We start from the raw sequence: 15,816 nt of genomic DNA, 5'->3' as shown, positions 1-15,816 counted from the left end.
ATCATGCTTACATCTGTAGACAGATTTAATTATTTTTTTCTTTGATGTCAGATATCCACTGAGAATTTTACATATGAACCTAGTTCACTTGCAAGTGGGCTGTATATTGACTATGGAAAACTATACAACCCTTTTTCATTATATTCATTATTTTCTCTATAAATTTGTCCACGAGCATGGCAACTCTCTAATGGCATATGAGGAGTGAGGTTAGGGTTAGGGTTAGGCTGGTAGCAGACAAAGCCGTGTGAGTTGTTTCAAGGAGGCACAAATAAGGGAGTTGCGGAAGGATGGACGATGATGTCATTGTGATAGGGAGAGCTTAAAGTCATCTCTTAGAGGTGGCCCCACTTGTGAAGTCTCCAAAGGTGAAGTCTTTACAATGTCACTGTTGATTATTTATTTTGATACTTTAGCATCAAAAGTTCTTCTTTAGGACCAACCTAAATCTTTCAGTGTTTTTTTCTGACTTCTTTCATTTTGTAAATAATTGACATCTCCTTTCATGGCTATTATCAGTGAGCATGAACTAGACCAGTGTTTTTCACGGTATGACCCCTCCAAACCAGCAGCATCGACATTACCTGGGCACCCACTGAAACAGCAGTTCTGGGGCTGAGGCCCGGCCATCGGTGTTTAACAGCCTCTCCAGTTGATTCTGATGTGGGCCAAGTTTTGCAAACCACTGAGCTAGAAGTTGAGTACATGAGATGGGGTGAGTTCTCTGGAGAAGTAATGAAATTCTGGTGATTCCGTCACAAGGAGACATCCTACCTAGCCTCAAAGTGAGAGGCTTTCTCTCAGAAAATGAGGCAGGATGCAGATTCACACACATTCTGTAGGTTTTCCATGTATACTAAAAGCAGGTATATTCTGAAAGTAAGTGTGACTTCTGTTGTTTTTAAGTCAAAAGTCATTTGTTCTGAGACAGGTATGCATCAAAAGTCTTGGGTCTAGACCCTCACTGCATCAGAATCACCAGGGGAATATCTGAAAATAGCTCTACCCCCACAATATACACATTTAATTGGTCTGGGGTGGTACCATGTCTTTTAAAAGTTCTTCAGATGATTCTGATGTGCATTTAGGGTTGAGGACAATTACTACAAATGTATGGTATTCCTGCTACTACTATTAGTAAATATTTTTGGTGCTTTTTAAAGTAGATATTTGAGATTTAAGTCATCCCTTTACTGTAAAGGAAATCTGGGCTCTAATCCTATCTGAATATCCAGGGAAAAGCCTGTTTCCCCACACTGTGTCTCAGTTTCCCTGTCTGTCCACTGAGGGTCCTGGCAATGATGCCCTCTGGTTCTGTGTCCTATACCTGTCTCCCCATTGGCCCAGAGCCTTCACAAATGGGAGTCACTCTGGGAACAGGTGCTGGCCACCCCTGTGGAAGGAGAACCAAGGAGGAGAGAAGGTTTAGCCCTTATCTGCCACTGGCTCCAGCTGAGCCCACATGATACCAAACGTGGACGAAGAGGGAATGATTTAAACATCACCAGGCACCCTCCTCCACCTGGATGTTTGGCATCAAGAATGGAGATCAGCTGGGTGCTTTGTGACCACCTAGAGGGGTGGGATAGGGAGGGTGGCAGGGAGACGCAAGAGGGAGGAGATATGGGGATATATGTATACATATAGCTGATTCACTTTGTTATACAGCAGAAACTAATACAACATTGTAAAGCAACTATACCCCAATAAAGATGTAAAAAAAAAAAAAAAGCTCTAATAATGATGAATTGTTTCCTGAGAACTAGGTGGTCCCAAGAACCCAGCAAAGCAGCTTGGGGGCTCTCAATCATTAGCATCTCCACTCAGGCCTCTGACCTTTAAGATGAACCACTGCCTAGACATACCCTACTGAGTCTACTCGCCCAAAGACTAACTCTGAAGCCCCCCGAGGAAGGAACCGTGCCTTATGTTTTGCTGAAGTCTTTGTTAGGCTGGGTTCAGTTCCTTGCTTGTAACAAATGTTCAGCACATAGTTAATGAGTCAGCAACTAAATACATGGTAAGTTGTAATTTTAAGAAAAGAGTGGATGAAAATAGCTGATAAGGTTGATGATGATGATGGAGAAGACGAATGTTTGCTGAGAACTCTCAGTGCCAATCAATGTGACGTAAATCTACACACCTCATTTACTCAACACAACATGCCTATGAGGTCAGCACTATAAATACCCACATTGTACAGGCGGGGAGACTGGTGCTCAGGGGATTACGGAACTTGCCCAAGGTCACCAAATAGCGGTGTCAGTGGGGATTCCAACCCAGCCTTGTCTGACTTGAGACATTTACCACTCTGCAGCAGGATTAAACCCTCTTTAACGGTTCTCAAGAAACTTCCGCTTCTCTTGGTACATTCCTATATGACATTTTAATAGAATTATATGCCTATAAATATTTGTGCTCAGACTCTGTGCCAGCTCTATTTTAAGTCCTAAAGTCAAAAACATAGATGACATGCTTCTACCATCAAAGATGTCATCATCTTACGGGGGAGACAGACGTGTAAGTCATCAGTACCCAATATATTTACAGTTAGAAGTATTGCAAAGAGGAAGAAGCCTTTAATTGGCCTACATTGTGGGCTTCACAAAAAGCCAGCGAGGTAGGGTAACCAATCTTAGACAGTTATCCAGTCTTGCAGGGGAACATTAATGTTATGCAAAGAAAGATAAGACTGTATACACATATATGCACGTACAAACGTCAGCACATATATTTACATATATAATATTGTATAGGTAGGCATATTTGCAATGTCTCTTAAAATTTCCTGATTGTAACAACTTGTTAAAAATCCCCAAATGCATTTATATTTTATGAAGTATCCTAGCAGAGTCTTTCAGCTCTGACAAGATTGGGTAACACGCACGTATGTATAATGATCTTCGCATCTCTTCATTTTAAATGTGCTTGTAATATTCAGGATATAATTCTTAATTACAATAGAATCCTTTTACTGAATTTGGTATTACTTGGAATTCTCCATACCACAGGTCAAAATGTGCTTCTTGAAATATAACTTATGTGTAAAGCACTGGTATAATAAGCTTACAACAGGACCTTTTTAACACCCCCATCCCAACACATGCACACACACACGCACAAACACAAAACCACACACGTGTCCCTAAGCACAAATGGCCTAAACTCGTTTGTCAAGTGACTCAATGAATACAGTTATCCCTAAGCTGATCAACAATTCCTTAATACCAGCATTGAAAGACAACCAGACACAAACTACTATGCCTTATATAAGCTGTGCATGCAAAATTATGGGAGACACTGTCAAATATTATTTCCTCTATCTCTTTTGGCAAAAGCACCTAAGTGGGACTCATTTTTCAACACTCAACGGTCGTATTTACTGGTCATAATGTATTCCTGGTAATCCAGATTTCCAAGTGTATTTTTGTCTTCCCCATGCACTCTGTCTGTTTACAATTTCCAAACATTTTTACGTGCAATTAAGGGAGGCCTGCATTAACATCAAATATTTATAATCCCGCGATTCTGATTTAGCGCTTAGCTTTGGAGTAAAATCCAGGGTAGAACTGCTTCTGTTAATCAGCTCTAAAGGGACTTCATCCATCTCCCCCTGGGGCTGACATGATAACAGGCCAAGTCGGTATGCCTCCTGTATGCCTTTGGCTAGAATGGCAGCAGTGGGATCTCACAGTTTGATTCTAGAGCCTTCCTTCCACGGCTGGGACTTTGATGGAGTAAGTACGGTGGAGTGCGGGAGGGACGCTGACCGGGAAATCATCTCTGAGTGAGCTTCCAAGGCTGCAGTCTGCAGCTACACCCCACTCAACACTCCACTGCAGCTACAAAGGTTGGCTATTTGCTATCAGCAGGCAAGTCAGAGTCAGCAGGACTCAGTTCTGGAAGTTTGGTTTGAAGGAGAAGCTTTCTTTCTGTAGTGTTTACTGAACGAGTAATAATAATAGAGTAATAGCCTTCTCTCTACAATATCAATTTGCAAACAGACTCCCTTTGGCTCTTAGTAGGCAAGCCTTAGATCCCACGGATTAGCTTCATGAAAATGGATTCATCAGTACTATTCCTTCTGCAAATGACAGAAACCAGTTCATCGGTTCAAACACAACTGTCAGGACTTGGTTGTTCTCCGTCTCTCTCTGCCTCTCTGTCTCTGGCTCTCTTTTTAATCTCCATTTCTTTCCCTGGATGGCCTTACATCAGGCAAGGCTTTCCCATGCAGTGACATGAGAGCCACAAACGTTTACAGGCTTAATAGCCTATCCTTTCAGTAAATCCAGAAGAAATAAGTTTCTCTTTTCAGCCAAAATTATAGAATTGAGTCTCACTGTCTCTGGCTCACCTGGTTTGGGTCAAATGATCAACCCTGATCCAATCGTAGTAGGCAGGGTGAATGAATGTGACACTCAGATTGGCCAGGCCTTGGTCTCATGCACACACCTACACGTGGATTTGCTCAGCCCCACGGGAAACACAGGAACTAAAACTTGGGGAGGAGTAGCTTTCCTCTCATCAGAAGATGGGAAAATGGATCCTGGCTAGACAAAGGAGACCAAAAGAGAAGGAATTTGTTCTCGCATCACCTTCATGGTAGAAATACTCATCCCAGTGTAGGATTCAAACAGTATGATTATAGCTTACTATTTATTGTTAAAAGATCATTTTTTTTCAAAGAAGGGAAAATCAAGATTCTCATACAGATATTCAATGAACACATGTCAAAATTTTTACTTAAGTCATTAACCAAAATGAGGGAACAATGCAGATGTCACAACCAGTTCCAAGGAGAATCCAAAGAACAGCCATGTTTTTAGGTTGGGAATATTTAAATGAACTTGCCAACTGGATACAAAATTGTCTTTTCCAAGGCAAAGAAGAATTGTTTCTCCACCCACAGAATGTAGTAATTGTCGACAAAAAGAATCATTTGGGTGGCCACCAGTTCTCTATACCTTACAATTCAAAGACAACTAATGCTAGAATCAAAAAACCTGAAACCTCGGCTTCCCTGGTGGCGCAGTGGTTGGGAGTCCGCCCGCCGATGTAGGGGACATGGGTTCGTGCCCCGGTCCGGGAGGATCCCTCATGCCGCGGAGCGGCTGGGCCCGTGAGCCATGGCCGCTGAGCCTGTGCTCCGCAACAGGAGAGGCCACAGCAGTGAGAGGCCCGCGTACAGCAAAAAAAAAAACCAGAAAAAACCCTGAAACCTGACCCCCAAATAATGCATAGTTTTCACTAGAGGTGCTCAGTCATCTTTTTTGCTGATCCCACATTTCCTGACAGTCTCCCCTCAGAGAAAGTGATTGCTGATTACAAAATAAGGCTGGTCTTCTTCACTCTGGCCTCGTTATTTACATAGGTGCAGCAAGAATGTTAACTTACCACATAGGTTTTCTTAAGTTTGCTTTGCTGGAAATTTCCCTATGAAACGTTAGATTGGGAGTTAAAAGCCTCTATCGTTTGCTACCCTGAGGCTAGGAAGCCAAGCCCAAAAACTCTACCAGATTTTACCTGCAGTACCTTTAAATTTTGGTAAATTCCCCTTTCCAAAATATCCCAAAGTTCCTGGCCTACTAGGAAGTGTCCTTCCTTAGAGCTGTGACCCTGGAAGTCCTACCAGGCCACCAGTTTTCCCAAGAGAGTTCTGTAAGCATTGGCCCCAGAAAGTCAATCTATTTCCTTAAGAGTGGTAGGCCACACCCAATTATATGAGCATCAATTCAGATGGCGTTCCAGGCAAAGCCTTGATTATGTAACCAATTTTTCCAATCATATCCTGACAAAACAATGACAGTCTTATTGACAGTCTACGCAGACAACTGTATTGCCATGAAAAGTAAGGATACTTAATAAGAATTGATAAGTTAGGGTTTCTACACAAATTGTAAACGTTTTTGTTCTAGTTCTGTGAAAACGCAATTGATAATTTGATAGGGATTTCATGGAACAGGAATGTTAGTGAGAAAAATATTATTTAAATGTTTCTTTTTCATTTCCCAAAGCAGAGTACACTAAACTCTCATGGGCTACAGACAGCTTGACAAGAAAGAGAAAGTGCTTCCTTTTATATGTAGAAAAATTAAACAGCAAAATATTATCTGTAATATTACAACAAATCACTCCAGTAAAATTTCCTTCATTTGTTCATTTGGCCCATTCTTGTTCCACAGGATATTGGGTTAGCAAATCTCATAAAGCCATGTGCTTTTCAAATAAAAAGAGTTCTGGAAATGCTGACTCAGCCCACTGTAATGGTCTGAATGTTGTCTAAGCAATGACATCAGAAGCCTTCACCCAAAATTCTTTTTCTTTTTTTTTTTTTAAGTTTCAATAGTTTGAAGTACCTGGCATAGTCCTTGTACAAGAAGCTCTCAGATGGTCCTTCTTTGTTTATGTCCTTTAGTGAATATGAACTCTAGCCTGGGGCTAATGGCAGCAGCTTCTGGTAAATATCTGAGTAAAAACAAACAAACTACGTGTGGATGCTGATGACTCAAAATGGCTGTGGTTAATTTATCACTGATAATTTCCAAAAATGAAAGATCCAGTTAGTGTTCCTGACAAGAATAAGGCAACTGACAAGGAAATTTGGTTGTTTCTGTGTCAAGCAAAACAAGGTAATAAAGTCATTGCAAAATATTGCCTTCAATGAAATTGATTCAGCCTATTCTCAAAGAAGGCAGTGAATGCTACATCTGATTTATATAATAGTTGAGCACAATTCTGTATAAAGGGAAAAATCTTGAGCTATTTCATATAATTATTTGCAAGACATATGTGTGTGTGAGTATAATATGGCAAGAATAAACCAGGCATAAAGTACGGATATACCAAGATTTTTTTTTCATTTTAACCCTTTTTAATGAAAGTTGTATGTACACAAGATTACTTCATTCTTGCGTCTTCTCAATTGCTTCTTCATTATATCTGCCCTTTTCCTTTCCTACTTGGTGAGATTTGGCCTTATGTTCAAGGACCTTTTTGCAATCTTTGCCCAGTTTTAGTCTGGTGATAACCACCTTGCTGGGGTGAATGCCCACATGGACGGTCCTGCCATTAACCTTCTCCTGCTGTTCTCGCTCAGCGTAGATAACATATTTCTTCCCATAAACCTGGACTGCTCCGCCAGTTTGCTGCCTTTTGTTGTGCCCTTGTACAACCTCGTATACCAAGAATATCAGTAAGTCTGGAATGTGGCCAAGACATGTATTTTTATAAAATTTCACAGTGCATCCTCAATCAAAACCCACTTACCTAGAAGATCCTAGATTTGAATTAAAGTGAGGTGATAACCAAGCAAAGATTTAAATAGTAACCCAAATCATGACTGAAATACTATACTGTTGTTGCCTAATATCTTCAGGACTCTGATAAACAGAAGCATGTTACAGAGGATGAGGGCACTGACAAATCTCTAGGGAACTTCCCACTATACAATTTCTGAAATATGTACATTTGTTACACTTTATTTACACAAATTTAATGTAGAGGAGGCAGAGCATCTCTTTTGATTTGATAATCCTTCCCATACAATTTATCAATAGTAATGTTTTAAATAAACCTAATTATTTCTAGCACCTTCCCTTTTACAAGGGGAAAGAACAAATCTTTGTGATTTTCCAAGGAGTTTCTGAGAAATCTCAAGGGAGTTTTAGGTGCAAAAGATAACTTGAAGGTTTTCATTTTAGTTTAGTTTTTATGTTGAGGATATGATTTTGAGCAGGTGATAATCAAAAAAGCTGTCAAAGATTTGGACACTTGATAAAGTTAATATCATGGATGCCTGAGAAACAATCCTTGGTTACCCATTTCATCGGAGATGATAAAACATTAAAAAATATAGAAGATGGCATGATTGTAAATAACCTTTAACTCTTTTATAAGTGAGGACTCTGTTTTCTTAAATGAGTAAGAACTTAATAGTCAGAATAAAGCACAGAAAATTACTTTGGTAGGACACAGAATCTTTGTTATCTAGGCAGATTACACACAGAAAGAATAACCTGTATCATAGGTGAGGACAGTAAACCAAAGAAACTCGCCCATCAGAACTGTGCTAATATTTACTGTTCAGACTCAGGTATTATCTATAAACCAAGCTAAATAAAGTTTTGTCTTACATTATGTTCTTTCAGTTTGGGGAACAAACTGACACTTTAGGACAGATCGTAGAGGGTCAGGGCTAATTTCATAGCAGCATTAAGATGTTATTCATGTGCAATGCATTCATCAAAGCTAGCTTCAAATCAATTAGTAAATAAGTATTTTAAAATGCTATCAGTTTTATTTTCTAATACATTGAGTATCAGTAGTTATAACCTCTAAAAATCAAAGCTCTTTGGGAGCCTAAATAAATTTTAAAAGTATAAAGAAATCTGGAGGCAAAAACAAACAAAACTGAAAACCACTTCTTTAGGACAAAGCTCTTTTCTTTGAAAAACAGAATCACGTCTGTGTTGTATTTCTTTTTTACTTTTGCTTTTAATGTAGTCTCAAATATTTATATTAATTAAAACTTTACTCAAAGTAACTAACTTCATTTCACAAAGAAAACTATAGGGTAGATAATTGAAAACTGTCACACTAATATCCAACTGCCACCCATATCCCTTATACAATTACCCTAAGCGCCAAAAATAAACACATTCATTAACCTAGCCCAAGGATGCAGTATCTTTGCAGCAAATAAAAACAAAAAGGAAAATACATAAACTTGAAATTATGCTTAGTACCCAATGCTTTAGTAATGTGTCTTAGTTACAAACGATCTACATATCAAATGGTTGTCTATTACTTAAGTCAATATCATGCCTAGGTTTCCGGTTACCTAAAGACCTTGGAAAGTATCTTCAAGCTGACATACTACAAAATATAATTACTGTTGAAATAAATAGTTTGTGAGAATGATTCCCTTTTGTTAAACACAAATTTACATTTACTTTTTTATAACCTTAAATATTATAAAGGAATAATGATACCTTATTTGATCATTAAATCTGTATAAGTTTAGGAAAACATACTGCAGTATAATAAAAAGTGTTTGTTTGTATCATAACTGACAGTAATAAGAGAAGGTATAGTGTTTTTCATTAAACCAATATTATTAAACTAGTCTTGTCTGCCAAAGATCTACATCAACTATGTGAATTTCAATTATTATAGTGTTTCTGAGTTAGTTTCTATAAGAATGCTTTTCTTTTAAGTATAGAACATTTGAAGTATTAGAAGTTAAATTTTCCCGTATCCTGGGAATTTCAGGAATATTTAATTTGTACAAGTGCATATTTATCTCTATAAGCCAATCAGAACAGAACTCCCTTAAAACACTTTACAATCTAACTTACTAATGTCCCCTGGAGATATGAAAACTTTACATACTTGAATACTGCAAGGTAAAGTCCTTTCTGAATTACAAACACGCAGAAATCTTGGAGTTTCAATTCTGCATTTTCAGCCACAGATTAAGGGAAAACACAGAACACAAAAATTCTCCAGTCTGGCTATTGAGCGCTGCTCTTCCCAGTAGGTACACAATTTTTGTTTGATTTTATCTCAAAATATATAAACAAATAATAAAGACTAGCAAGGGAGATTCTGTCACCTTGCTAGTCACCCGACAGAAACTAGATCAATAAAAACCATTAATCCATATACAAAAATCACCAAATGGTCTGACCGCAAACCAAGTTCCCAATCACTGTTGCCACCAATGGGAAATAACTTATTGGCCATAGACAAACCAAAACCAAAACCAAAAGCACAACACAAAATTAGCAGAGAAGAAGAATAAAATTGGAAAAGCAGAGAATCAGTTAGGTACTTTTGCCGATTTAGATTCAGATTGGGAGCTAAGAAAAGATGTGCATGGGCTTAAGCAGCCCTTGAGGTTCTCTACTTTGGCAATGAAATTTAATCAGTGCTGTCCGGTGAACCCACTGAGCATTTGAAAGGCTCTCTCAAACTGTTAAAATGTTCAAGTGAAAGTAAAACCATGACTCTCTGAATATTGTGATTTATAAGAAATATATATTTGCTCATTCAGATGACCAAAATGTATTTTTCACATACATTTGGTCTTCATCCAGGGTTCCTGGCTCACAGATCCCCAAACCTTTGGAATTTCTTGAGTGATAAGAGCAATGGGAGATAGCGTTTGGTCTCCTGTCCTCAGTTCCTGAAATTGCTTCAGAGCCGTAAAGGTGAAATATGTGTCTTATTATCTATAGCAAGCCCCTTTCCACCACAAATGGGATTATGTAAATGAAGTGACTTTTGGAAAGCACCATGAATAGAGGGTTGGAACTTTCAATCCCTGATTTCCAGGGAGGGGAGGGGGACTGGAGGTTGAATAAATCACCAATGGCCAATGATTTAATCAATCATGGCTATGTAATGAAGTTTCCATAAAACCCACAATGTTGAGATTCGGAGAGCTTCTTGGTTAGTGAACACGGGGAGATTTAGAGAGAGTGGAACACCTAGAGGTCGGTATGGAAGCCCCATGCCCTTTGCCCATACCTTGCCCTGTGCACCTCTTCCATCTGGCTGTTCCTGAGTTATGTACAGGGTTCAGAGTACATCGAGGTTGGGGAATCAGAACACTTCAATCAGCCACAATGTGTGGCCCCAAACAACATGAGGACAGAAGCTTTTTTGTTCGGAAACTTGTCCTATGTATCTCTTCATCTGGTTGTTGATTTGTATCCTTTAATATCCTTTGTAATAAACCAATAATCTAATAAGTAAAATGTTTCTCTGAGGGCTAGGAGTCGCTCTAGCAAATTAATCCAATCCAAGGTGGAGGTCGTTGGAACCGCCACTCTATAGCCAGAAACACAGGTGATAGCCTGAGTCTGTGATTGGCATAGAAAGTACGGGTAGGGAGGGCAGTTTTGTAGGACTGAGCCCTTAACCTGTGGAATCTGACACTACCTCCAGGTAGACAACATCAGAGTTGAGTTAAACTGTAGGACACCCTGCTGGTGTCCCAGCACTGCTTACTTGTGTGTGGGAACCCCCCTCCCCATATTGAAGATGGGTGGACAGAACCATTATTCTCATTCAAATATAAAATGGACAAGTGTCGAAGACTTCATTTAACTCCTTATTAAAAGGGAATCCAAAGAACAATCATATTTCTAGATCAGGAATATTGAAATGAACTTGCAAGTAGATGCAAAACTATTTTTTCTTTGGTTATGATGGTAATGGTGGGGTGTGGGCTTGTTGTTTCTCCAGTAGATGGAATTCATTTGCATGTTCATAGACAAGAGTCATTTGCATTGCCATTGGTTCTCTACAACTTATGGGCTATAAAATAACTCAAAGGCAATGAAGGGCTGGAATCAGATAATTCAGATTGGTGTCCTCTAGACAATGCATAATTTTCCACACCCAGCAATCTTTTTTGCTTCTTCCAAATTTCCTTACACTATGGATGTGGACAGACTCTACTTGGCTTTGAGAAGTGGAAGTTCCCACTAAAAGAATCCCTTCAAATATTCAGACTCTCAGTTGCCGTTAAAGGAGGAGACTGAATTCAATTCAACACTTATTTACATGTACTATGTACAATGTAACATGCTAGGCTATATTTCAAGGATTCAAAAATGAGTAAGACATGGGAACTATGCACACTTATGCCCAATAATACCATGCTTACTTTGCTGCAGGAAGGCCTGTTATCAGTCATCTTTTGCTGCGTAACAAGTCACCCAAATGTGGTTTAAACAATAAACATTTACTTGGCTTATACATCTATGAGTTGGCTGGGGGTTTCTTCTGGTCTAGGTTGGACTCAGCAGACTGCAGCTGGAATTGCTCATGTGTCTGCAGTCACTTGGTAGATTATGTGAGGACTCATCTTATGGCTTGTCTGGGATGTCCTCCCCTGGGATGATTCTCCTCCATCTGGTCTCCCATCCTTCAACAGGCAAATCTGGGCTTATTCACGTGGTGTCAATGGTAGGGTGCCGAGAGTATGAGCAGAACCACACAAGCCCTCTTAAGACAAGTGGCAAAGTCATTCCAGATTCAAGGGATGGAGGAATGGACCTCACCTCTTCACGTGAAGAGCACATCAGCAGGACACGGATACAGGAAAGAGGAAGATCAGTGAATTAACGCAATTAATCTACTGCAGGTCCTTACCTTATGAGATTTCACTGTCTAGGGCAGGAGGGAGCCGTGACATAAATACCTGCCTCACAGAGCAGACTTTGATAGATGCTGCCCTTGAGGCCCATACCACCAACATATAATGGCAGAAAAGGCAAAGCCTGAGTTGAGAGTATCTGGTAAAGCTTCATAGGTGCGTGATTGGAGCTAAGTTTTGAAGGATAGGCAGAAAACTTCCTTCAAGGTGAGTCGGAAGGGGAGCTGAAGATGGCTGAGGGGAGTCTGACAGAGCCAGTAATTGAAACAGGAAAGCTGTGCTTCATGCCCACTTTCCAGGTGCCTATTTATAGACTAGCATCATGGCAGCATCCACAGAGAAGGACAGCAGTGTGGTTAACAAAGGGGGCATCACATCTTGACTTTCCCGCTTAAAGGAAGAATAAATTTGGGCAAGTTCCTTCCCCTCTCTCTGAATTTCCTTTCTTCATTCATAGAACCCTTGTTCTGATTTGACTACATGATTTTTTTTAAAAAAGAAAAAACAGAAAACTTGAGTAGGGCCTCAAATGAGACAAAACGGCACCTCAAATGAGAGGCTGAGATGCAAAGTATTTAATCAACAGGAGTTAATATAAACCTAAGTTCTCTATAGATAATTATGAAGATGAGAAACAACAGAAAAGAAACGTTTGCAAATAATGTGAACAAACAATTGTATGAAGAAGAAATATGAGTGACTAATAAACATAACAAGATGCTTCACTCCTCACTACTGATGGGGAAAACACAAACTAAATAATAACGTGATACAATTTTTTTCTTTGAAGTTGGTAAAAATTTAAAGATCGATACTATCTAGAGTTGGAACGAGTGGGAAATGAAACCTGTAGATATTGTTGCATAGGGTCTACAGACTGTATCAGAAATTTAAATGATTTATATTCTGATCCAAAACACTCTATGCTGAAATGCTTATAGGAGCCCCCCCACAAACACATATGAACATAGGCACACGTGCACGTATACACATGCATGTATGGATGTAAATATGTATTTATGTATATATGCACATGCGTATACATATCCCTCCACCAGAATATTAATTCAGCAATGTCTAAAATAAGGGAAATCCAAAGGCATCCTAAATGTCTCCAATTAAACCGAAGTTCTACATATTGACATGAAAGATACCCACAACGTATTACCGAAGGGAAAAAGCAAGTTGCAGAAAAATATATTTAGTATCACATGTATATCCTATATGTATGCTAGGTAAAAGAATTTCATATCCTGCTTCCTTCAAAGTTGTGATGCTAAAATGAGATAATAGATAATTAAAGTGTTTTGTAAACTGTAAAGTGCTGTAAATGTTAAGGCATATCTGAATTCAGCTTTAAAGTCTTTTAAAATCATATTAATTTATTTCAAAGCTCTATGGCTTCCGTTTAGGACACACATTTGATTTTCCCAAGGAAATGAGGAAATTATGTAATGAGAGTCTTGGCAAACTAATTTTGGGTGCATCAGAAATGAAAAAAAAATTGGCCCTGACGGCACCTATCTGATTTTTCCTTAGGGGAGACAGTCAAGCAGCAGAGACAATATTTTGCTCTTCCCTCTCAGCCTTTCTCTTTCCTGAACAAACAGTTAAACTCGATAACAAACTAATAAAAAATAATTTGGAATCCGGGGCATGATTATGGCCAGGAAAGATGCTGATGACCATTCCATGTGATCAGAGAAAAACCTAAAATAGAGCACTCTTCAATTACCATAATTTCTACTCTCATTGCAATTTCTGTACATAAAAGCCTTTGGTCTGAGGCACAACAAATTTATCTGTAAATTACACAATAAAGGATGGGGAATGGACTTTCCTTTAAAAGAACAAGCAGAATCAGTCATTTATGGGGACATCTTCATCATAATTGACATGTAAGTGCAACCAAATGCAGACTCCATTATTGTATAAAGTTCTGAAGACTGTCACCCAACCCCACTCCCACCCTCTCCCAAGTTTAATTAAACCAGTATCACACTGAGACTAGAAGGAAAACACAATGATACAACAATAAACAAACATTAATCATGATCATTACATACATTTTATTACATGAAAAAAATAATACTGTGGCGCTTCCACCAGCCGATACAGTGCTTCCTCTTGGATAACATCCTAAGGCAACCGAGGGGAAAAATAGTACTAATAATGATAATAATGATTAGTATGAAAAGGAAAAAGGGGGCTTATCACCACATAAAGCAGAAACGGTATCCTTCTCTTATATTCATCTCATATTTGCTCATTTCTGCTTTCTTCTCACTGAGATAAATAAAAACTAATTTCCTATTTGTAGCCTAGCTTTGGTGTACCTAGTTCAACTCTCATTGCCCCAGGGCAAGGCGATTCAGGGAAGATAGAGTCAATATTCCATCCACACTTACGGGATTCCACCAGGAAACGGGAGGTGTTTTGAACACTTAGGCGGCATAGGAGCAGAAATAAGAAGAGGGAAAGGCCCTTCGCAGGACTCAGGCAATGGCTTTTGTCCTTGCTTGAGAATAGACCAGGCCCCCAGTGTCACTCTGTTCAAGTCCTTTTCTGAGCTGAACTGAGGATCTCCCTGGTTTGTCTCTGAATCAGGAATGAGCGAGTCCCCTTCGGGGAGCGCTCTTTTGTTTTTGTTTCCAGAGGGCTTCTTCACATTCTTTCGTATAAAGCCCACATTGGGAAGGCCCTCTAAACATATAACATGGCTGTCCAGCTCTACTGTCCCATCTCCATGTGGGAATGACAAGAAAGAGGTCCTCTCCTGCAGAGATGTCCATGAAGGACCACTTGAACAGCCAAGACGTGAATCCCACTCTGTGGCCTTATTAATTGTCCAATCCTGCAGTGTTTTGCTCAGGGCTGCCCATGACACCATCTCAGAGGGTCTATTTTTATGAACAAAAAGATCCAACCTGCCCCTGCAGGCTCCATGATATGGTAACAGGGTATTAGTCTAGGAGATAGCTTTTGTCCTTTCTCTTCTGGACATGTAATGGCTCACGAGGGTGATGGAAAATTGCACTTCAGTCTTCTAGAGGGAATTCTGGAGGAACAATCCCCCGTCTCCCTTTCTGAAGGAAGGAGCAAGGTATTGCCTTGTGAGGATTTACTTATGACTCCCTTTCCAAAGTTTCCTCTTACTGTTCCACATCCTAACTCCTGTTCCTGCTTGGCAGAGCCAGAGTTTTAATGGCTTTAAGATTCAGGGGCAGGCTCTGCTTCTAGGTGTAAAATGGGAGCTGTTGAGCTATGGGCGTGAGTAGATACACCTTTGGACCCAGGGCTGTGGTCTCTCGCACGGTCTCCTTGGGGCTGGTTCGGTTGGCTTTCAACCCAGCTGGGAAATAGAAAAAGCAGGCTCAGCTAGGGAGCTGCCCTTCCCCCCGCCAAGATATCACTCCCTCCTACCGGGAGCCCTTGGTGAGGAAGCTTGGGAGCCACCGCTGCTGCCCATGGGGCTGGGATTTGACACCCAGTGACAGAAGACACGCAAGCGTGACTGGGGTTCCCCTGTCCTGGCATCTGGCCCTTTCTGCAAGAGATTAGCCTGAGCGTGGCCGGTGATAAGGAGGCCACTGGTGTTCCCATCCCTCCCACACACAGACCCTTCTGGACAAATGACAAGAGAAGGA

Source organism: Leucopleurus acutus (genome assembly GCF_964270905.1).
Source record: "Leucopleurus acutus genome assembly, chromosome: 20".
In the NCBI taxonomy this organism is placed as follows: domain Eukaryota; kingdom Metazoa; phylum Chordata; class Mammalia; order Artiodactyla; family Delphinidae; genus Leucopleurus; species Leucopleurus acutus.
The sequence above is the reverse complement of the archived record's forward strand: the minus strand, read 5'-3'. Positions refer to the sequence as shown.